The sequence below is a fragment of the Otolemur garnettii genome, unplaced genomic scaffold, assembly GCF_000181295.1.
Source record: "Otolemur garnettii isolate 467f Iridium unplaced genomic scaffold, OtoGar3 scaffold00242, whole genome shotgun sequence".
Taxonomy (NCBI): domain Eukaryota; kingdom Metazoa; phylum Chordata; class Mammalia; order Primates; family Galagidae; genus Otolemur; species Otolemur garnettii.
The window spans coordinates 1,464,584-1,488,765 of NW_003852637.1; the positions used below are offsets into that span (position 1 = coordinate 1,464,584).

The 24,182-nt window shown below is 35.3% G+C and overlaps 1 protein-coding gene across 2 annotated transcripts in view; it reads right to left on the minus strand.

Annotated features, from left to right (window-relative positions):
- Positions 1–24,182, minus strand: part of IMMP2L (inner mitochondrial membrane peptidase subunit 2) — an 898,438-nt gene that overhangs the window by 527,913 nt on the left and 346,343 nt on the right. The gene's annotated exons all lie outside the window — the stretch shown is intronic.

Genomic DNA, 24,182 nt, shown 5'->3' on the forward strand with positions numbered 1-24,182 from the left:
GAGTAGCTGGGACTACAGGTGCCTGCCACAACACCCTGTTTTCTTTCTTTTTTTTTTTTTTAGAGACAGAGTCTCACTTCAGGGCCCTCAGTAGAGTGCCATGACATCACACAGCAACCCCCAACTCCTGGGCTTAGGTGATTCTCTTGCCTCAGCCTCCCGAGTAGCTGGGACTACAGGCGCCTGCCACAATGCCCTGCTGTTTTTGGTTGCAGTTTGGCTGGGGCCGGGTTTGAACCCATCACCCTCGGTATATGGGGCCGGCACCGTACCCACTGAGCCACAGGTGCCGCCCAGAATTATCATTTTTCATAGCTCATATGATCTTCAACTAATTTAGCTAAAGGTACTTTCTTAATCTCCAAAGCACCCCAGGCTTGAAAAATAGAAGGGCTTGGTAGGTGGTAAAAAATGCTTATGGTATCTTTTTAGAGAAAAGAATGCCTTCCCTACTCTAAATATTTGTTCAGAGAAACTGCTATCATAGATTAGCCTTAACACATCAAAGTCTGTGTGAGTATAATAAGGCTTTGTTTATAGGGGTGTTGATATATATGTTGAAGAAATCATTTCAGTTGTATTACCCATGGAAATTAACATAGTCAGTTCTCAGTATATCAAAATAAATAAGGCAAAAACTGTCTGCAGACATATATTTTAAAGCATCACCTCACACCATTTTTTACTCTAAATTAAATGTCTGGCCAATAGCTAAAATCACTGAACACAGAAATGGTAGATGTAGCTTTATTATTTCCTTTTATTTCCAGGGCAGCATGATGGTTATTACTTTTTATTTCTCTAAGCTTTCTAACTACTTGCTCTATTTTTCATGCTCAAGGTAAACAATGACACCTAAGCAAAAACAAGGTTTTCTATGATCCTACCAGTCCTTCAGGCTTAAGTGTAAAATTAAATCTAGCATCACTAAAATGCCAAATGTGGATTAGAGAGCTTCTTCATCTATCAACAAATAAACTTGTACACTGGTCAAAGTGAAAATTATTTTTGTTTTACATACAAAATATGCCATATATTAAAAAATCAAAAAATGCAAGATGGAGGGAAATATTTCACTCCTTTATGTAAAAATAGAACAAATAGTAAAGTACAGTAGACAACAGAGATTGAAAGTACTTGAAACAATGGGAATTAGAGTCCATCATGCTTAGGTTAAAATCCTTTTACTATTAATACACATGTCATGAACAGTATGTGACCTGGCAACTGGCAGTCTCTAGAGACTGTTTCCTTAAGTAGTCGGTTGTTAAAAGCTAAACTCTTCACCACTAGGGGCATACTGCTTCTCTTTATAAAATATATTATTACGTAGGTAAGTAGATATGTATATATACATGTAACATCATACGATAAAAATTCATTCTATAGTCATTTTGATTAAGCAGTTGACAAAATGGAGTCTGGATTTGGGGAAGGAGAACTAGTGCCACAAGTTAGACATCATCTAAGTGAAAAGATATATATTAAACAACTACTATAAAGTGTGACCCATAGCAAACAAATAATGCTACTTCCTTGTCCTTTGAGCAGGGTTCAATAAGTAGAAATGAACTAATCACTGAGTACCTGAAATGCCAGGTAAGAAGGCCTAGCAGAGACCAGGTGCCGGGGATCACACCTGCAATCCTCTGGGAGGCTGAGGCAGGTGGATTGCTTGAGCTCAGGAGTTCGAGACCAGTCTGAGCAAGAGTGAAACTCCATCTCTACTAAAAATAGAAAAACTAGCTGTTTATTGTGGCAGGTGCCTTGTAGTCCCAGCTTCTCAAGAGACTGAGGCAAGAGGATCTCTTGAGCCCAAGAGGTGAAGTTGCTGTTAGCTATGACGCCCTGGCACTCCAGGGCAACAGAGTGAGACTCTGTCAAAAAGACAAAAAAACAAAAAATGAAGGCATCATACAGATAGTCAAGGCAAGCCAATAGCAAAGGCATATTGCCTCACTCACAACTCTTCCCAGAACCAGGTTAGCTTATAAGACTTCAGGCTAATGTAGTTATATGACTTAATACCATTTATGGTATACTATTTTGTACTTTTTTTTATTGTTGGGGATTCATTGAGAGTACAAAGAACCAGATTACACTGATTGCATCTGTTAGGTAAAGTCCTTCTTATAATTCTTTCCTGTCCACAAGAGGTGTGGCACACCCTGTTTTGTATTTTGAATGCTATTCCTTTAAAAAATATATTTTTTGCAATATCCCTCCCCAAAACTGCAGGAAAAAAAAAAAAAACAAAACAAAAGTAGAGATTAACTATTTTACTTTGCCTCACAGCGCAAGTTAAATTCCATAATGACAGGTAAAGTACATTTACTAACAGAATACTTCCAGAAAGATAGTTTAAATCTGCAGCAAGGTAAAATGCTGCTGTTAAACACACACATACTCACACAGGCATACACTCCAACCTACATGCTTTTACTTTTCACAAACTGCCTTGCCTGAGATTGACTTTTAATGCACTCTTACAAGCAAATGCCCTAAAGGCAAATTATATTTCTTCCTCTTGACTTGAAGGTATTTTAGGTCAGTAGAACAATCCAGCTTCTAAGGTAAGAAGATTCTAGCATCTATTACACTTAAACTTATCTTGAGACCAGTTAGTACCTTTAGAAAGGAAGTCAGGCCAAGAAGTTGATCTTCTCTGAGCTAAGCAAGAAAACATTGTTTTTTAATAAAGGGCACTTTACATTTCACATTCTTTCTATACACATCTCTCTACCATGCCATCCCACTCTGATTCTCCACTGCTGCTTAAGGATAAATCTATTTACTCTGCAAAAGAAAGCTATTTGGGTCTATTCTACAGCAAGAACTGGGAGGAAGTAGCAGGTGAGGAGGATCTCTGCCAGGAGCAGAAGCTAAGTGAGAGGGGACCACATGGAAATCTGCAGTTATCAGGATCTGGCAAAAATAAGGGAACAAATTGAATTTGCACAGAGCAACCTGAAGGTGCCACATTTATTCATCAGGTATCACTCAGAGTTTGGCTGATCAACTATGTCTGCAACTGGAAGAAGTAATTTTCTCTTAAACTTATCCAGAAGCCAACAAAAGGAGACTACAACAAATGTTTATAAAGCTCAACTATGGTCAGACTACTTTATGTCCTGAAAAGAGTATGAGGTCTCTCACCGCCATAAATTATGTAACACCAATGCCAAGTATTTTAAAATAAAAATACTACACCATGATATAAGCATAAGGAATTCTAATAGTCCTTTGTTTCCTATGATGACTTTTTAAGATATCATATGTAAATTTCTTTCAAAGAATTAGATTTCTATTTCCTGCTATACGTACCCTAAAATTGTATTTAGTCTGCAAAGTGAGCAATCCAGTACTGCAACCAACCATAATTCCTTTTTGTTTTACTTCTTCCAATAAAACGTAATCAATAAAATACTTAATCTTTAATAAAGTTAAGTGACTTGTTTATTTTGAATGAGAGAAATCTCAATTGTACTTGACAACAGACATAAATCAATACAAGGTTTGGAACATACCATGTTTGGAGAGCCTGGTCCATCCAGACAAAGCCATGGGAGCTCAGCAGAAACCTGGACAGGAATAACAGATTTGGGATTCATATGGGCAATTTAATCAAGGAAAGTGGACGATAGCCCAAGAGAGTGTGCAAGGTGTACAAAGCGAAGATCAAATGCAGAAGTAAAGCAAACAGTCACAGCACCGAGCAGGATAAAGACAGATGGGCCCAGGAAAACTGAAAACTAGTCATAGTGCAAGAGGAGGGAGCAGTAGCTGAGGGAGGAATTTAGAGGGGTGGCCAAACACACAGACGGCTGGGCTATCAAGCACCTGAGGGAGATCTCAGTTTGGCAACTGGGAACACTTGGCAATGTTGGTGAGCTCTGCTTCAACAGAATGGGTGATATGAGCAGATGCCAGGCTCCCAGAAATGGAGAATTAACAGGAAATGCAGAAATGGTGATGGTGAGTAAAAACAACTCTTTAAAGATGGAAGAAGAGAAAGGACATTGTGAGGAGAGAAAAAAAGGACATTTCCTCTTTTGTTTGTTCCTTCATTCATTTCATTTTCTTTTATTTTATTTTTCTTGAAGTCTGTGAAGATCTAGCTGGTTTGAGGGTCAAGGGAAAGAAAATAAAATACAAAAGAAAATTGATCAGTGATTGCTGTGCTAGCTTTTGCAAGAAGCACAGGGCAGGGAGTGATAGACAGAATAAGAGCACAGGTGGAAACTTTGCTTCTTCCTCCACCTCTGAGAATGAGTAAGGTAAGAATGGATAAATGAATAAACAAGTTTAAAGGTGAGTAAGAATAAAATTGAAGGAATTTATGTCCATTGGCGAGAATGTGCAGTAGAGGTTTGGAATGAAAGACCTAGAAACAGTCCTAAAAGTGACTAGGATTTAGGATTAAGGAGGGAAGGAGCTAAATATAGTCCTCAGAATGGGAAATCTTCAATGTACAGAAATTTTGATCAAATTAGAAAATGCCTCCTCATTTGAGTATTAAAAAAAATAGAAATCAAGAAGGGATCTTCTATTAATATGCCTCGTTAAGCGATTCTAGCTAGGTTAGCCAATAGTATTTTTAGAAAGCATAATTTAGATCCCTTTTGATATTGCTTATTTGTACCTATATTTACAACACTTATTTTAATCACATTATGGGTAAACTTGTCATAATTTAAACTGTATCCCACCCATTAATTGTCTTTAAGTCTCAAGACTATGTCACATTTTTAAAACAGTAGTGATTTCTTAAAGATTCTCTTCTCTTTTATGCCAGTCCATTTTGAACTCAGTACACCAGAGACTAACAAACTTAAAAAGTCACAGCTATTTCTTTGGGATTTACCAAGGCCTGGTCATATGGCATGAAGTTTCCACAGCACTTTTACTCAACTTCTGCCCTGGGGCATAGTCCTGTGCGCACATACATCTGTCTCCTGCAGATCTATGAGCAGGGACCAGAACTTTTCAGCTTCCTGGTTCCTCAGCAGCTGGAATAAGGACTTGTCTACTCTACAAGCTCTTCAGTAAACATTTGATGAACTGAATATTGCTCTCCTTCTATGGTTAGTATTCCTTCAATATTAGAGTAAATGTTTACAGAACATTCAGTCTATCTATGAAACTATTACTATTTGGCCATGTTAATTCTCTCATTTATCCTGCTTCAAGTGCAGCCTCTGTGAAAGATTCCTGAGATCCCCAGAAAAATCAATCCTCTCTTTGTACCACTACCCCTGTTTACAACATTGTTACTATGTACCATACTATTTGCTTTTAATTCCTCCTCTCCTTCAATAAGTATGAGCTCTATCGATGTAAGAAGAACCTCATCTTATTTATCTCTAGAGCCACTCCATGACACAATGCCTAGTACCCAGCAAATACTCAGAAGATGTTTCTGAATGAATAGTATTTATATCTTCACAATCCAATAAATCTATTATGTGGTGGACAGAAATAAAAAAATATTGATCAGTATTTTATTCTAAATAAAAGAGTAGCACCTAAAATAGCATTTCCTTAATAAAATTTCCTTTATAAATTATTCTCACCAATTCTGTGAGGCAGGCATTATTTCTACCCTTACACTACAAATCACAAAATCATTTACCAAGAACATATCTGCCTAGCTCTAGCCAGTGTCAACTTCTATAATCACATTTGCCACGAGACACTAAATTTCCAGTTTATTTGCTATGGATACACTTAAAATGTGCAAAAAGATTGCAGTAAAGCTGTTTTTACTTATCATTTTCATAACTGATTTTCCATAAAGAGAAATATGGATTTTTTTTTATTTTTTATAGGGACAAGCTTTGAAGAATGTATTTCAGTAAATTGTCTTAGAAAAGCTAAATTATTTTAAAATAACACAATTGAAATAGCCAACATTTGGAATATTAATTCACATGTTAGCTCTTAAAGATGCAACACACACTACAAAAACCTTATATTGTAGAGTGTATGAAGGAGGAACCAAGTAATAGATTGCTGTTTTCCATTTACAGGTCATGCAGGACAAGGTGGCTCCATGACCTGCCGCCTTAGCCCTGCGGGTGGTGATGCTGCAGCTGATGGAGGAACCAGCTTGCTGGAAGAGCCAGACATCTGGAAGGTAGACACTGGCGCTTTGCTGTCTCCTCCCCTTGCACTTCTGGGTGATCAATTTCATGGATGGCACCTTATTGTCTCCTCATGTGAGTTTCCAGAGCCTGACAGTGCCGGCACCTTGCTGCTGATTGGAGGACTGGCTGTAACTGAGGTAGACCCTCGCCTTAAAAGACAACATTGAGTTCTGGCAAAATAACCCCCTGCAAGCATATAAACCCCTGCGCAAAGCGCCAGAGGACAGACCGCGAAAAGGGAGCAGGAGAGCTTGTTCCTCTACTGGGTTCTCTCTGCCAGGACATTTGTTTTTCTTGTGGTGGCTGTAATTTTTGTTTCTGAGAATAAATCCTATCTTACCACTGATCCTGTGGTCCGTGGAGTCATTCTTCGAATTCCCAAGACCAAGAACCTTAAACTCCAGTATCACAGTTACATAGAATGACAAAGATTTTATTCAATCTGTTGGGTGAATCCCATTTAAACTTAAAGTTGATTTAAATGTAAAGTATAAAGGAAGTAGATCTAAATCCCATTGATGTTTTTGGAAGATAGGTGAGAAGCTAGAGACAGTATTTTTTCCAAACTTGTCAGTTCTGTTTCAACTGATGCCAGTTTATATGATCTCAGTACAAAGTTTACTGACATTATCAGTTCTTTCTGAAGACTAAATTAATAAAATCATAAAGTCCCAAGGAATAAAAATGAGATAGGCTAGAAGAACATAAGAGGTAACACTATAGGAAGAAGTCAATATATTCAAAGTAAAAGGCAAAAATTCAGTGGAAATTTTCAAATACGTTTAACAGTTGCCACATCAGCTTTTTACTGTGTAGAAACTTTACCATGAAAAATTTTTATTTTACTGCTTGTTGATGGATTGAGACCGGGTTTTGCTCTGTCACCCAGACTACAGTACAATAACCTGGAAATCTGGAGCTCAAACCATCCTCTTGCCTCAGCCTCTGAGTGGCAGGGACTACACATGTGCGCCACTATGTCAGAGTAATTTTTCAATTTTTTTATATAGACAGGGTCTTGCTGTTGTTCAAGCTAGTACTGAACTCCTAGCCTCAAGTGATCCTTTCATCTGAGCATTGCAAAGTGCTGAGATTACAGGCATAAGCCAGTGCATTCAGCTGGAATTTTATTTTTAAAAATAAACACAAATGCTTTTACTGAAATTCTGTGATGGACCAAGTCCTTCCTTGGAGTGCTTTAGATACGTGATCTCATTTATTTTCTTCTATTTTTTTTAGACAGAGTCTCACTCTGTCACTCTGGGTAGAGTGCCCTGGCATCATAGCTAACAGCAACCTCAAACTTTTGGGCTCAAATGAGCCCTTTGCCGCAGCCTCCCAAGTAGCTGGAACTACAGGCACCCACAACAACACTCAGCTATTTTTTTTTTTAAGACATGGTCTCTCTCTTTCTCAGGTTGGTGTCGAACTCCTGAGCTCAAGCACTCTACCAGCCCAATCTCATTTATTTTCATTTTAACTATGCTATGTGTACATTTTTATAAGTATAAATGATTCCAAACTCCATGTCCATGGATTTAATTTTTATTTATTTTTATTTATTTATTTATTGGAGACAGAGTCTCAAGCTGTCAAGATTATAAAGTTTCATACCCTGGCTACATAGAGTGCCAGGGTGTCATAGCTGATAGCAACCTTCAACTCTTGGGCTCAAGCGATCCTCTGGTTTCAGTTTTTCTATTTTTAATAGAGACAGGGTCTCACTTTTGCTCAGGCTGGTCTCAAACTCGTGAGCTCAAGAAATCTACTCACCTCAGACTCCCAGAGTGCTAGGATTATAGGTGTGAGCCACTACACTCAGCCAGATCTAATTATTAGAAGTTATCCCAAAATAATGAATTTCACTAAATCAACATATACCAAAGTTTATCTAGGTCCTCTAAACCTATAAGTTTACTTCTGCTATATGAATAAAATGCTAGCATGTGTAATGAAATTTAATTTCTCAAACCAAGTTTATTTTGGGTCTTGTAGAAACTAATCAAAATAATTAACCTTTTAAAATGAACTGCAATATAATATTGTCTCTGAAAGTGAAATATAGGAAGTACCATGTGTTCAGTACATTGGAACTGAAGGCTCTCCATACAAATAATTTATAATAAATGAACTACTAATTTAGGAATTAGTTTCTTCCATGCATGTAAACAAACCCACATAGCATACACAGCTAGTCTAAGTGTTTACACGGTTGTTTAGGCACAGTACCACTTTCACCACTTTCATCTTAAATTTTATACTCAATTTTGTGAGTCTATGTTTACTCTTAATTACACACCTCCCAAGTGAAAGTCCATTGCAAATCTAGGTGAGTCTGCAGTAAAAAGAGGGGTGGTTACAATGGAAATGAAAGTCACTTAACTACCAGAACAATTATAAAGTGAGAATAATGGAACATGTAAAAGGCAGAGCTCTGATGAAAGCAACAATTATTATTAAGCAGTATAATGGATTAATTATTGAAATAAAAAGGTTATTACTCATTTGGTGAGAAGATCAAAATAACTGTGATATTCCAACAGTGTATTAATACATTGGATGAGTGTTAACTTTTAATGTGTTTTTTTTTTAATTTCTCTTATCTCCTATCTAAACTTTGTATGAGTTCCTTTTTACATACTGTTTATTTGAATTAAAAGAAAGACGACAATAGTTACTGTGACTTACTACAGTGCAGGGGAATCATTTTTATTACTATACCGTTACACAGGGTCATTATTAACACTTAAGAGCTATTACAATATGGTGATTATTATTACTAGTATTATTACTAGATGTGTGCTGTATCATTAAGAACCCGAGTTACATACTAATCTAACCTAAAGACATTCTCAAGAATATATCTCCAGCATAACCTGCAGACTGCCTGTACTTTATGGTCCTATCCTCCACACAACACCAACTGAGGCTCAGCCCTGCTCATCATTTTCAGATTAAACCATACAACCAAAGTGGGAAAAAAACATAGTTTCAATGAAGTAACCCAGGAAGAACTAGAAGTTTTAAACTAGAACAATGTGATAATTTCCATAAAGTTTCTTACAATTATTACAAATTAGAAGATTATAAAGTTTCATTCAAAAAAAGTTATCAAGGACATAAAGAGTCCCTTATACTTTGTTTTCTAAGTAAATGGAAACTTTTATAAGAAACATTTCGGTTAATAAAGCAACACATACTCATTGAGAAAGAGAGAGGGTAAAGAAGAGAATTAAAGCAGCTCAATAAAATAGGAAATAAAAATGTAAGAATGCAAGTTTCATTTTCCTGTTTCTTTCACCATAAGTAAATGTTAATTGTTCTTTAAAAACCTTTTTTAATTTTTATCTGTACATATGTTTGTCATTTACATCTCTGTATAGTTTTGCCTTTGCATAAATGCTCTCAAACTATTTGAAATTTTATATTTTACTTTTTCTGACTTTAAAATATATCTTAGGTATCTCTATCAGTACATAGAAAACTTGCCTTTTGGTTTCCATAGCTGTGTGGTATTTTACTGAATGAGCATATCAAATTTATTTTATCCTTATGGAGGCTGACTTGAAGTTTTAAGAAGTTGCTGTAGGCCAGGCATAGTGGCTCACACCTATAATTCTAGCACTGTGGAAGACCAGGGCAGGAGGATCACTTGAGGCCAGGAGTTAAAGACCAGCCTGGGTAAGGGTAACACTCTCATCTCTACCAAGGAAAAATATATACAAAAATTAGCCAGGCATGGTGGCACACTTCTGTTGTCACAATTATATGGAAGAACAAAAAAAACCCAACGGGCCCCAACCGGGGGAAAAGGAAAACCCGGCCCAAAAAAAAAAAAAAAAAAATTCCTAAATTTCCATGAATTCCCTTGAATTCATAGAGACATCTTGAAATAATGATATGTTATTTTACATGACCTGAGGCCCAGAAAATATTAAAAACGTTGAAGAAGGACAGCAGCAATTCTTCCAACCATAGAACAATAAGCCAACCATAACTGAAAATAAACCAGGTATTTACAGGAAAGCAATTCTGTTTTCCATACAAAAATAATCATAGAATTAGGCTTCAAATACAAAACTAGAACATAATCAGTAATAAAAAAAGATACTTCTTAAAGATGAACACAAATTCCAAGAAACCTTACAGGCAGTAAGAGCTGGAAGAATGAGGAAAATAATAATCATATTTACAAATCTAGCAGAACTAATATACCATGAGATAGCCGCCTATGTATTCACTGAATACTATTGCATTCTATCAAATGATAAATTTGTCTAATTTTAAAGAGTAAAATTATAGTTTCAAGTGTTTAAAATAATCTTGCTTTGCTGATAATTTCACTTGATGCCAAGCAATTACCTTCAAATTAAAAGATTCTTCATATTTAGAACTTTCTTAGGGATTTAGAGGCAAAGATCGGCCTTATAGTAACCAAGAAGAAGAAAAAAAACATTGATTAAATATAATTTAGAAATCAGTAGACAGATGATACCACACAGAGGAATGGAGGAACAGAGATTACATAGATAAGCCAAAATAAAGGGCATTTAGGTTTAATTATAATTTTTCTTTACAGATTCCATGGATAGCATTTTGAAGCCAAGTATTCTTTTCTTGTTCTCCGGGACACAAGAATGCAATTACTGATGGAAATATGAGATGGCCTTTCTTTTATTCATTTTGAATATAAGAAGAAAATGTTCTTTCCAGTCTGCATAACCTGACTAAAGGTTTGACCTAATGTGATGATTCCTCTCAACATGGCTCTGGATGTGCCCTAGAATCATACAGTACAGCGAGTAAGAACACAAGTCGGAAAGACCTAGGTTCACATCTCTAGTTCAATCAGTCAATATCAGAGTGATTTTAGGAAAGCTCTGAGTCTTGTTTTCCCAACTGTACTCACAGTTATTTTCACCTCATGGGCTGCTTTGTGGATTAACTGAGATAATGAACAAAAAGTGCCTAACACTATCCCAGTGCCAGGTCACTCTGGTTAACCACAGCTCATTATGAAATAGTGATTCATGCTTTCCAGTGTGTGCCTCATGCTGCAATCACACTGGAATCCATAACTATTCCCTGAATGTTCTCTGATTATTTCTGGTTGATTCATACTGCTTCCTCTATAATTGAGGTCTTCTTCCTCCATCATTATCTACTGAAATATTATCCTTCTTTTAACAGTTTTGCACATGCTACTTCCTTTATGAAGCCTTTTTTCCCAATCCTCATCTATTATCAGAACCCCTACACTGTGAAACATCATGTTCCCATATTTATATCTGGCCTTAGAGTTGTATGTCCTTGTCATACCTTTCTCCTTAGATTGTAAGCTCTTAAGAAGAACACTTTTTGTTCTTTCTTTTTGAGACAGACTCTCACTCTGTGCCCAGGGTAGAGTGCCCTAGCATCATCTTAGCTCACAGCAACCTCAAACAGTTGGGCTCCAGGGGTCCTCTTGCCTCAGCCCCCTGAGTAGCTGGGACTATAGGTATCCAACACAATGCCTAACTAGTTTTTCTATTTTTAATAGAGACAGGGTCACACTCTTGCTCAGGCTAGTCTTGAACTCCTAAGTTCAGACAATACATTCACCTGTTCTGGGATTGCAGGTGTGAGGCTGGCCTAAGAACACTCTTACTTATCCTTGTAGCTCTTCAATATTTTCCACATTTAACACAAAACTAGCTATTGAATTCCGTGTATGAACACAGAATATATGCATTTTCAGAGGTACACATAAGCAGGTAGAGATCGGGAAGGTAAGTTTCAACTCTCTATATCCTTGCTCATTGTAGCCCATATTATACTGAATTTCACAGATAGGTTAGTCATTTGCTTTGTAACTATAACTATTTCCCAGTTTGGCTATTGATAGAATTTGCACCCATTATGTTCTCATTATTTTGCATTTATTTCTGGGGTATCAAGAAAGTAATTTAAATAAACATACATTTATTCTGTCACCATCTATCAGAAACTCAGACTTATATTTGGAATAAATCAATTTAACGTATGTATAATGCATATTAACTCAAATACTTCAATTATCTCATTTAAACATGCAAGTATTTCTATTTAATGTTACTTAATTCTAAAACTAAGAGTAATTGGACAACCTGTTACTTCACTATAACTCCTTTTGTACCTTCAAATGCATCAGCAATACAAGCATAAGAAGTTAATGTAATATTAAAACATGCATATGGAATATGTAAGCAGTATCAATTATGGAATATGAAAAAGTTCACAGTGCTGAAAAGAAGCCAAAATTAAAATAAAATGACTTCTTTAAAACATTAAATACAGTGCTATACCTGAAAGAAGAAAAAAGGCCAAGAGTAATCACTAGAAAGTTATTATCCTATAAAAATTTTAATCTATATAATTTGACATGAGTAAGAAGTTTACAAAATGATAGTAAGATATAACAGACCAATTAGAAGCAGCATAAACTTTATCTTTCGCTATTACTGTTTTTTGAAGAAGCTTTGCATAGTAAATGATTTACTATTGTCATTAACCTGATCTGGGTATGTTATTATCAAAAGCTGCAAACTCTGCTAAAGTAAAAAAAATCTAATCTTGTACCAGGAATGGATGACCATTAGGGATCATGTTAAAACCACAAACCTCATTTCAGTAGATACCTTATCTCACATAAAGTATAGTAGTACACATAAAGCATCACTGGTTTACCTCTAAATGATCCGGTCCCTTCAGGAAACTGAGTGTAGTTTTAATAAAATGGGACTCATAAGTTTTTATTACATTTATAATGAATGCTTTTGAGTTTTATAGGCTCTTAGAAGGAGCAATTTAGTTTCTCTATTAAAACATGACTTTATATCCTTCACAACTCTCAGGTTTCAATTTTATGTTGCCACCACTCTAAATATAAATGAAGATATTGAAGTTTTAATAAAGGTATAGAGTTATTTTTACCAGCATGTATGGGATCCAGGTTTATAAAATTACAGGGAAAAATACAGAAGACTAAAATCTCTTTCTATTCTGATTCTTTCTATATTTTTTCCATTATACAGCACTAATCAGTGATTACATCAGAGTATATAACATATATAGGTATTAATAAAGCAAGATTCATGACATTGCCTTTTCTCAGAATAAAGTATAATAAAATCTTGTTTTAAATGCCTTATTCATTCAGTGGAGAATATAATACTGCTTAATTTCCATTGGTGAATCTTTAATCAGTCTCTTCATTATATCTAGTGCAACAATATAAAATTTTCAGACATACTGGCTTTATTTACAACATCAAAGTCTAATTGAAGACCAACAGCAGGGATTACAACAAATGAACTAAAGTTAGCTATAGGACATTTTGTTTACTTTTCCAACTAAAGAAACTATTATATACTAAATTGTATTTAAGGAGCTAATAATTTAAAAAATGACTAAGGGTCATGGAGAACTCATGATCAGCTCAATAAAAAGGGGGAGACAGACACATAAACAATTAGTACATTATGAGATAGCTATCATAAACAATAGATATAATACATATCTATATCCAAAAAATGGTTGTGGGACCAGTGGGAAAACAGTAATAGAAACAACCAACTCTGCTTAGCAGAGAGATAAATACATCATTGAGATGATGTTTCATCTATAAATTGGAGAACAGTAAGTAGTGCACCAAATAGCTAAAAGATTAAAAGGCATTAATTGCAAACTATGGGAAGAAATCAAACATATGATTGCTAAGAAAGATGTAGCACTTCTATAATAATTACTATTTTCACTGTTATCTACTTTATTCAACAACAATCTAAAAAAATTATAGAATAATAGTGGAAAAGCAAAATTTTACCCTATGGAAAATTCTTTTAGATTGGGTCTTGTACAAAGACAAAATCAGATCCTATTCATATAATCCTGATTTCCATATTGGCTTGTTTGGATTTTTAGGAACAATTCTTTTATATGAAATACCTAGTATCAAACCTTCAAGAATCCAAAGACATCATCTAAACATAAACAATTCAAAAGTAGATATGCAGAGCATACCTACATCCTACAACTATATAATAAAAATCAATGTGTTAGTCTCTAATCAATATCAATCATATCTAACCCACAGGCAATTGCTTCCATTTCAGTAAAGCAATCTTTATACGATTTTTGGAGAACTGTAATGTGACTGCTATGGCCTGAATGTTTTTATCCTCTCCCCAAATTCGTATGTTGAAACTGGAGAGATGATTAGATCACAAAGGCTCCACTGTCATGAATGAAATTAGTCACCTTGTAAGGAAGCTTATTCGTCCCCTCTATCATATGAAAACACAGAAGGAAAGCACTATTTACATACAAGGAACCCTGAATCCCCTGGCATATGGAAGTTATTATGTACACGGGATGAGACCCTGAATCCCCTACCATCTTGATCTTGGACTTCTTAGCCTCCAAAACTGTAGGAAATAATTTTCTGTTGTTTATAGGCTACCAGTCTAAGGCAATTTTTTACAGCACCACAACTAGACCAAAACATTAACCAATCCACATGAAAAACTAGACACTAACCTCAAAGCACATCTTTTGAGAAGTAGCTTCTTGATTTGACTAAATATGCTTCTAGCTTTGTAACAAATACATTGGTCCTATAATAGAATTGTCAGTGAGAAACATCCAGAAGTCAAATGAAGAATTTATTTCCTTTGACATCATGTTGTTAACTTAACTTCTATGACCCCCTACACTTAGCAGAAAAAGTCAGTGCAATTAAATCCACAGATGGAACTTAAATTTGTCTGGAAATGGGAGCTATTAATTGGAGTACTGGCCCCTAAGTAAAACTTGCTAACAATTCTCTGATTACAAGTTTTAAGAATAAATATAACTGTATTTGTCATGCACTTATAGCTTCCTGTCATACAGAATTCATTGTTATGGAAGTGTCTTCCTTTCTCACATTGAGGCCTATAATTTAAAATTATCTACTCCAAATAAACCCAACAGGGCAAAGATGAGTGTCCTCACAGTCAGTTTCACTCATGAACCCAGCCAGCAATTCAAGTGCCTCTACTGTGTTCTAGGTTGCTGCACTCTAATGATCGACAGTAAAGAGGATATGTAGAATTGACTCTTCACAGAAACTGGCTGAAACAGTGCTAAAATGTAACATCAAAGAAAACATTATCGAAGCAAGAAGGGACTTTGGGGAAGTGGACTACTTCTCTTTAGAAACAGGATAAAGAGATAATAAGCAATTTTACTCCATGAACTATAGTTGACCCAATACTGATGGATGAGTAGAGCAGGAATGGAGATGAGTGTGCACAATTTGTTGTGAATTTGTAGACAACTGGACTCTTGAAATCCATTCTGGAAAATGGTAGATAGAAACAAGCAAGAAAACAAATAAATCAACAGATGTCTACCATACTGGGATACCATGCTTAGTACAGATGACTTGAACACTCATCTCTTGCCCCAAATTATAAACGTTAATAGTTATGAGTAAAAAATATAGCCCTCTGCAAACAGGCTATTTGCTATCTAGAAAATCATAAGTGAATATTAAAATCTCCCAAACCAGTATTATCTATTCAGATATAAATATGAGGAAATGGAAAAGGACTAATGTTCAAAGAGATGCTTCCTCTGAGACAAATTATTTCTTAAAACAAATGCTACCATAAAAAGAACTCAATCATCTTAATAGGCAAGACATTTTGGTGTGTTTGTTTTACCAGTTCATTCAATAAATATTTATTGAGGATATTCTATGTGCCAGTTCTTGGCAATGAGACGAGCAATAAACAAGACAGATACCAGTTCCTGCTCTTGTAGAGTTTTTATTCTAATGAATGATGTCAGATTGCAGTAAGTTCTTTGAAGAAAATAAAGAAGGCAAGAAAGAGAGAAAGTATTGGGAAAGACGTTATTTTAGTAAGGTGGTCAGGGAAAGTGAGGCATATGATTTTAAAGCAAAAGAAAAGATGAGTAGGCTAGGATTATATTACACTGAAAGAAATCAGTGATTTTTCTTTTAATTAAAACTCAAGGGCCCAAAGACATCCAGTGAATTAGATTCATAATGCTCCTTGTTCTGGCACCCTATCACTAACAAACATTAGGTAAAATAATTTATCTCAGGTACTTCTTTTCCATTTTCTGGAAGAAGGGACATAGATTTGATATAAAGAACCATAAAAACTAAAATGATACTCAGGAAATCATGCAGTACAATCAGTAGTGGAGCAATGTAATTCTGAGAAACTTCCAAATATTTGAAAAAAATCACTGAAATTGAAAACTTATCTTGGAAACAATTTCCATGTCTTGGGACCATTACACTGATTACCATTTTCAGAACTTTCTTAGGAACAGTTTAAAATGGTAATACAAAAGATCTCACACTATAGAACTGCTGAATAAACTCAGATTACTCATTCTCTTAAAGTCTAACCATCCTAATCTTTACTCCGAAAGGAAATAAATCTCACTTTAGAAAAATCATTGATCACTTTTTGTAGAATCTACATTTTAAAATATTATTCTAAAATAATATAATTTCTCTAGTGGATGAGAAATTATCACATCTTGTCTAAGAATTTTCAATGACTAAAGACAAATCCTGCTGTGAGTGATTGTGTAATTATTTACGAAAGCCCACATTGCTCACTGATGAAAATGTCTCACAAGAGGCATCTACTTTTAAAATACAATTTATAATCTCCTTCTGTTAAAACTAAATTACAATATGAACTGTAAAACATAAAATAAAGTTATTTTCATTTATAAATAAACACAGTGCATATAATCTCCTCTGCATTACAACACATGAAAATATCTCTGACGGAAATGTGATATTCTGTACAATTTTCTATGTATAGTAAGTATTTGATAATTCTGACTGATATATACATATTGTGATATATATATAGTGAATGTTAGCACATAAAGTAGATAAAGTTGTCTATTTTAAATTGCACATGAACTTTATAGACACCTGTCTATAATGCTATTACATGATCTATAAGCTCTGTTATCCCTGTACGATCTATACTTTACTTTATAGTATATATTTTACTTTATACTTTTATTTACTTTATACTTTATATTTTGCTGGATTATGAATAACACATTAAAAATAAAAAACTTCTGTTCATGGTCAACATCATGAAGTACTTTCACACTTAAAATATTATGTTGAATATTTTCCCATAATACATAAATCATTTGGTATAAACATCAAACTGTGAGTATGTTTTTCTTTTCTTTTTTTTTTTTTTTTTGAGACAGAGCCTCAAGCTGTCCCCCTGGGCAGAGTGCCGTGGCATTACAGCTCACAGCAACCTCCAACTCCTGGGCTCAAGCGAGTCTCCTGCCCCAGCCTCCCAAGTAGCTGGGACCAAAGGCGCCCGCCACAACGCCTGGCCATTTTTTGGTTGCAGCCGTCATTGTTGTTTGGCGGGTCTGGGCTGAGGATTCGAACCCACCACCTTAGGTGTACATGGCTGGCGCCTTAGCCGGTTGAGCTATAGGCGCTGAGCCGTGAGTATGTTTTTCTATCTCCATTAAAAAAGATAAACTATGCCGCAGGGGAGTTAACTGACCTACTCAAGATTACAGGGTAAGAGCACAGGATTCAAACCCCTTTTACGTAGGATTTGTGTAGTCATTCCTTATAAACATTGCTATTGGTGGGTGGTCTAGGATGCAGTATGTGGCCACAGAGTAATGAGACTACATTCGTTTTCAGAAATATATCAGACCTCATAGATTACATTAGACCATTCCTGCTGTTATAACAAAATAATAGACTGAGTAATTTGTAATGAACAGAAGTTTATTTCTTACGATTCTGCCTCCAGAAGCATAAGGGACTACTACTGGGTGTTTGCTGAGGGTTTTCTTTCTGCATCCTCTCATGGTGGGAAGGGTAAAAGGGCAAAAAAGGACAACACTGTGTTCTCATGTGGCAGAGGCAGAAGGATGAAAAAGGCCTAGGACAATAAGGTCACTAATCCCATTCATAAGATCTCTGGACTCATGACTTAATAATTTCCTAAACGTCCCATCTCTTAATACTACCCCATAGGTGATTAAGTTACGACAAATACATTTATAAGACATTGAGAAAACATCATTCATCAAAAGAGTGCAGTCATTTAAAGTGTTTTCACTCAATTTCTATATATTTATGTCAAGGGCATTATCTTTGCTACAATAACAGAACTTCTCTAAGGGGACCATAAGTGAACCAACTTACCAGTTCCTCAGGGAAATAGGTTCCATCGGAGGTCACAGGGACATTCAATAGGTTAAAGTGTTCTTCTCCCAAATACATGTTTTTCTCCATCTTTACCTCTTGGAATTGATTTAAAGAATGAAATTTTAAAACTAACTATATCAGTACAAAAAATAATGAACAATGTTAAATAACAACAAAAAACAGAGGAGTTTTACACACTTTAAAAAAGATTAGGGCAGTGCCTGTGGCTCAGTGAGTAGGGCGCCAGTCCTGTATACTGAGGGTGGCTGGTTCAAACCCGGCCCTGGCCAAATTGCAACCAAAAAATAGCCAGGCGTTATGGCGGGCGCCTGTAGTCCTAGCTACTTGGGAGGCTGAGGCAAGAGAATCGCTTAAGCTCAGGAGTTGAAGGTTGGTGTGAGCTCTGTGACACCATGGCACTCTACCAAGGGCAACAAAGTGAAACTCTGCCTCAAAAATAAATAAATAAATAAATAAATAATAAAATAAAAAAGATTAAATCAGGCTGGCTACAGTGGCTCACATTTGTAAGCCTGGCACTTTGGGAAACCTAGTGATCACTTAGGATCACTTGGGCTCAGGAATTTGAGACCAGACTCAGCAAAAATGAGACCCTGACTACACTAAAAATAAAAAGTTAGTTGGGCATGGTGGCACACACCTGTAGTCCCAGCTACTCAGGAGTTGAGGCAGGAAGACTGCTCGAGCCCAGGAATTTAAGGTTGCAATGAGCTGTGATGAATGATGTTACTGTACTCTACTCAGAGCAACAGAGCAAGAAAAAGAAAAAAAAATCGAATTAGGAACTGTGAGCTGTGCCATTTTACTCCAGCCCTGTTCTCTCTTTGCTGTTGCTCTGGAGCTGAGGAGCCCATGGGAACAAGTTGAGGCCATTGATGAAAGGGACCTTATTTGATTTACATCAAGAATCAGACTGGCTAGGGTTAGTTCATTTGTGCCCTGCTTGCTTTAAATACCATTACATAATAACATGGGTGAAATTGGCTGGAAGTCTTTCTCCATCATTGAGAAGTATAATCACTCTAAGCAGAGGACGGCCTGCACGGCTCCAAACCCAAGTGCATACAACGGTTAAAACAGGCAACAATACACAGTGTGAAATCTCCAAAGACAGCCCTATGACATCAAATACAGGACTGCTTTAAAACACTTTAAATGCTAACTTACTCTTACACAGCAGTGATTTTTTAAAATCTATAAACTCTTTCAGATCTTACTATTAGTAAAGAATAGAGATTTTTCATTGCATCTTAGAACACTAGATCTGCTTGCTTTAACTTAAGTGTATTTCCTCTCTGTCCAGCCAAAGGAAACAAACAAAAACCTGTTACTTTTAGTATCTCTTTATGAAGTAAGTGCTTTCCAGCTCTAAGCTCTGTAAGTCCAAACTTACAAGGCAATTTTCCAGCCTTTTGATTAGTTCTCCAAAATCAGCATCTCAAACTGTAGTAAGGTATGTCCTTCTTGGTGTATGGTGACCAAATGAGTGGCTATGCTCTTCAGATACTCAAAAGTAAAAGTATAGACTGAGAAGCTCGTTCACATCTCTAAGCAGGAGAATAAAAGAGAGAGAGAGAGAGAGAGAACAGAAAAGAATAAATAAAGAACAATAAGCCCCATCTGGGGAGATTACTTTTCCTTAGGCTCCATATGAGCACCAAATGTACTTTTAACATAAGTAGACAAAGAAGCCAAAAATATAATTCTGTACATAAATGAAAAGCTCACTAAAGAGATGGATATTTTATAAAAAACTAGAATTTCTGAAAATGAAAGCCATTTAGTAAATTTAAAAATGCAATGTAAAGTCTTAACTACACACTAAAACAAGGAGAAGGAGGAATTTCAGAGCTTGAAGACAGGCTTTCGAACTTACCTAGTCAGTCAAAAATAAAGAAAAAAATCAAAAGAAATGAGCAGAGTCTCCAAGAAATATGATATTATGTAAAATACCCAAACACAAGAATCATAGACATCCTGGAGGAAGAAGAAGAAAAATCAAAAAGTATGTCAAACCCATGTGAGGGAATAATGGACAAGGTACAAAAAGATCAAGGAACTATGGAAAGATTCACTGCAAAAAGGACATCACCAAGGCACCTAGTCATTAGTCTGGCCAAACTTCAAGTGAAGGAGAAAATTCTATAAGCTGCGAGATGAAAACACCACAAAAATTACAAAGGAAAACCCATCAAACTAATAGCATCCTCAGCAAAAATCTTACAAGCTAGAAGGGATTGGAGTGTCATCTCTACACTTAAACAGAATAACTGTTAGCTAAGAATTATGTATAAGGCAAAACTAAGTTTCATTAGTGATGAAAAAATAAGATCTTTTCCAGAAAATCAAACACAAAACTAGACCTGCCCTACAAGATATGCTCCAAAATGCCCTAAATCCTGAAAAAAATAGTCAATACTCACCAGTGTATAAATACTCAAAAGTCAAAATTCACTGCTCTTCTGCATCAACAACACAAAAAGAAATACAAAGCAACCAGGTTAACAATAAATATAATGACTAGAATAGTATCTTTCTTATCAATATTAACACTGAATGTAAATGGTCTAACCACCCCCTTAAAAAATGCAGGTTGATGGAATGGATTAAAAAACAACAACAGCTCACGACACTGCTGTCTTAAAGAAACCCAGTTTACTTGTAAAGAGTAGCACAGAGTTAAGGTCAAGGGTAACAGGGAAAAAAAAATCTCCAGATAAAACAGACATTAAAGGAACAAAGGTAAAAGAAAAAAAAAAAAAGACCTTCTGGGTTAAGGAGTCAACTACAACTTAAATTTCACCTTAGAATTGACAACATTGTAATCTAAACATTTGTACTCTCATGTTAATTTCAAATTTAAAAAAAGACAAAGATGATCATTATACAATGCTAAGAGGGATCAATTTAACTAAAAGATGTAACAATCTTAAATACGTATTTTCATGTAACACCAGTTTCCAGATTAATAAAACAAATACTGTGATATTTAAGAAATGAAATAAACAGGAACATAATAGTGGTAGGGGGTTTCAACACTCTGCTGATGGAACTAGACAACATGAGGGGGAAAAATCAACAAACACTGGACTTAAACAGGATTCTAGAAAAAAAAGATAGACCTAACAGACATTTACAGAACATTCTACCCCATTTCTGCAGCATATATATTCTTCCCATCAGCACATAAAATATTTTCCAAGGTATGTTAGGCCACAACATAAGACTCGGGAAATTTTGAAAAATTGAAATGATATCATGTATCTTCTCAGACCACAGTAGAATAAAACTAAAATTTAATTCCAAGAGGAACTCTTAAAACTATACAAACACATGGAAATCAAATAATGTGCAGTTGAACAATCTTTGGATTAAGCACAAAATCAAGATGGAAAATTTAAAAAAGTTAATTGACTGACAATAATGACACAGGCTTCCACAATATCTGGGGTACAGGAAAAGCAGTGGTAAAAGGGAAACTCATAGCAATAAATGCCTACATATAAAAAACAGATAGATCACAAATTAACCACCTAATATCACTCCTATGGGAATTAAAAAAACAAGAACCAAACCCAAAGCTAGCAGAAGACAAGACATAATGAAGACCACAGCAGAACCAAATGAATTTAAAACAAACAAACAAAAACCTGAAAGGATTAAGGAAATGAAAAAATCAACAGACCAAAAGAAATGAAAACAGACAACTTACAAATGATACCATAGAAATACAAATAATCAAATGAGACTATTATCAATACCTCTTTGCATACAAACTAAATGGATAAAATTTGGGAAACACACAACCTCCCAAGCTTGAATCTTGAATATGAGTAGTAATAGAAATCTTGGATATGAGTAGGAAGACTGAATCAGTGACAAGTATCTTCCAATAAAAACAACAAAAGCCCCAAAACAGCCAAATTCTACCAGACCTACACAGAAGAACTAGTAACTATCCTACCAAAACTGTTCCATAACATTGAGAAGGAAAAGACCCTCCTTAACTCATTCTACAGAGCCAATATCACCCTGATACCAAAACTAAGAAATACACAAAGAAAAAAAGAAAACTACAAGCCAATATCCCTCATGCACATAGATGTAAATATCCTCCACACAGATGTAAATATCCTCCACAAAGAAACTGAATCTAATAGTATATCAAATAAATAATTCAAGTGAGTTTTATCCCAAGGAAAGTTCAGTGTATACAGTTCAATAAATGTGATTTACCACATAAATAAAATTAAAAATGAAAACCATATGAATATCTAAATAGATGCAGAAAAAATCTGAAAAAAAATCCAGCATTCCATTCATGATCACACCCTCAAAAAACTAGTCATAGAAGTAATAAACCTCAAAATAATAAAAACCACATAGGAAACACACAGCCAATATCACACTGAATGGCATAAAGTTGAAAGCATTCTACCTAAGTAATGTAACAAGACAACAATGTCCACTCTCACCACTTCTATTCAATATTGTACTGAAAGTCCTATCAAGAACAATACCAAGAGAAAAATATAAAAGGCATCCAAGTCAGAAAAGAGGAGGTCAAACTATCCCTATTCTGTGATGATACAATCTTGTGTTTAAAAATTCTAAATCTCCTCCAAAAGACTCTTAAAATTGATAAATAAATTCAGCAAAGTCTCTGGTTACGAATTTAATAAACACAAATCAGTAGCATTTCTATATGCTATTAACAGCCAAGTTGAGAGTCAAATCAAAAGCTCAATACCTTTATGATAGCTGCAATAAATAAGTAAATACATACATGTATATGCATACACACACACACACACACACACACACAAGAATATACTCAACCAAGGAGGTAAAAGACCTCTGCATGTAGAACTAAAATCCACCAATGAAATAAATTATTAATGACAGAAACAGATAGAAAAATGAAATCCCTTGCTCATGGTTTGGAGGAACCAATATTGTTAAAATGTCAATTCTGTCCAAAGTTATTTACAGATTCAAACACCAACATCATTTATTGTAGAATTAGAAAAAACAATCCAAAACTGCCCATGGAATTAAACAAGTCTGAATATCCAAATCAATCCTAAGAAAAAGAATACATATGGAGACATCATATTACCTGGCTTCAAATTATACTATACCATAGTAGAGTAACCAAAATATCATGTTACCGGTATAAAAGTAGACACACAGATCAGTGGAGTAGAATAAAGAACCCAGAAACAAAACTATATAGCTATAACCAACTGATCTGTGACATAATAGATAAGAAAATTCACTTGAGAAAGGAAACCCCATTCAATAAATGGGGAAAGGGGCAATGATGCTGGGAATACTGGAGAGCCACATGCCTAAGATGAAACTGGACCCTTAGGTCTCATAATACATAGAAACAAGTTCAAGATGGATCAAAGACTTAAATCTAAGATGTGATACTACAAATATCCTAGAGGAAATATTAGAAAACCTCTTCTGGATATTGCCCTTTGGCAAAGAATTGATGTCTTTTCAGATGTCTAAGTGATGCAAACATTATATAAAATTTTATAATGGACTTTGATTAATTCCTGACCAAAGACTGAAAACCAGCAAACTTTCAGTCTTGAAGGCTAATAATAGTTTGTTTGGCAGAGGCTCTCTTGAGCTGAGAGCAGTAGGAGGAACATGAATGTTTGAAATGATGGGTACTATAATGATAGGGTACAGTAAGGATGGACCCCAAAAGTAAGTACAACAAAAAACAAAAATAAATATATCAGACT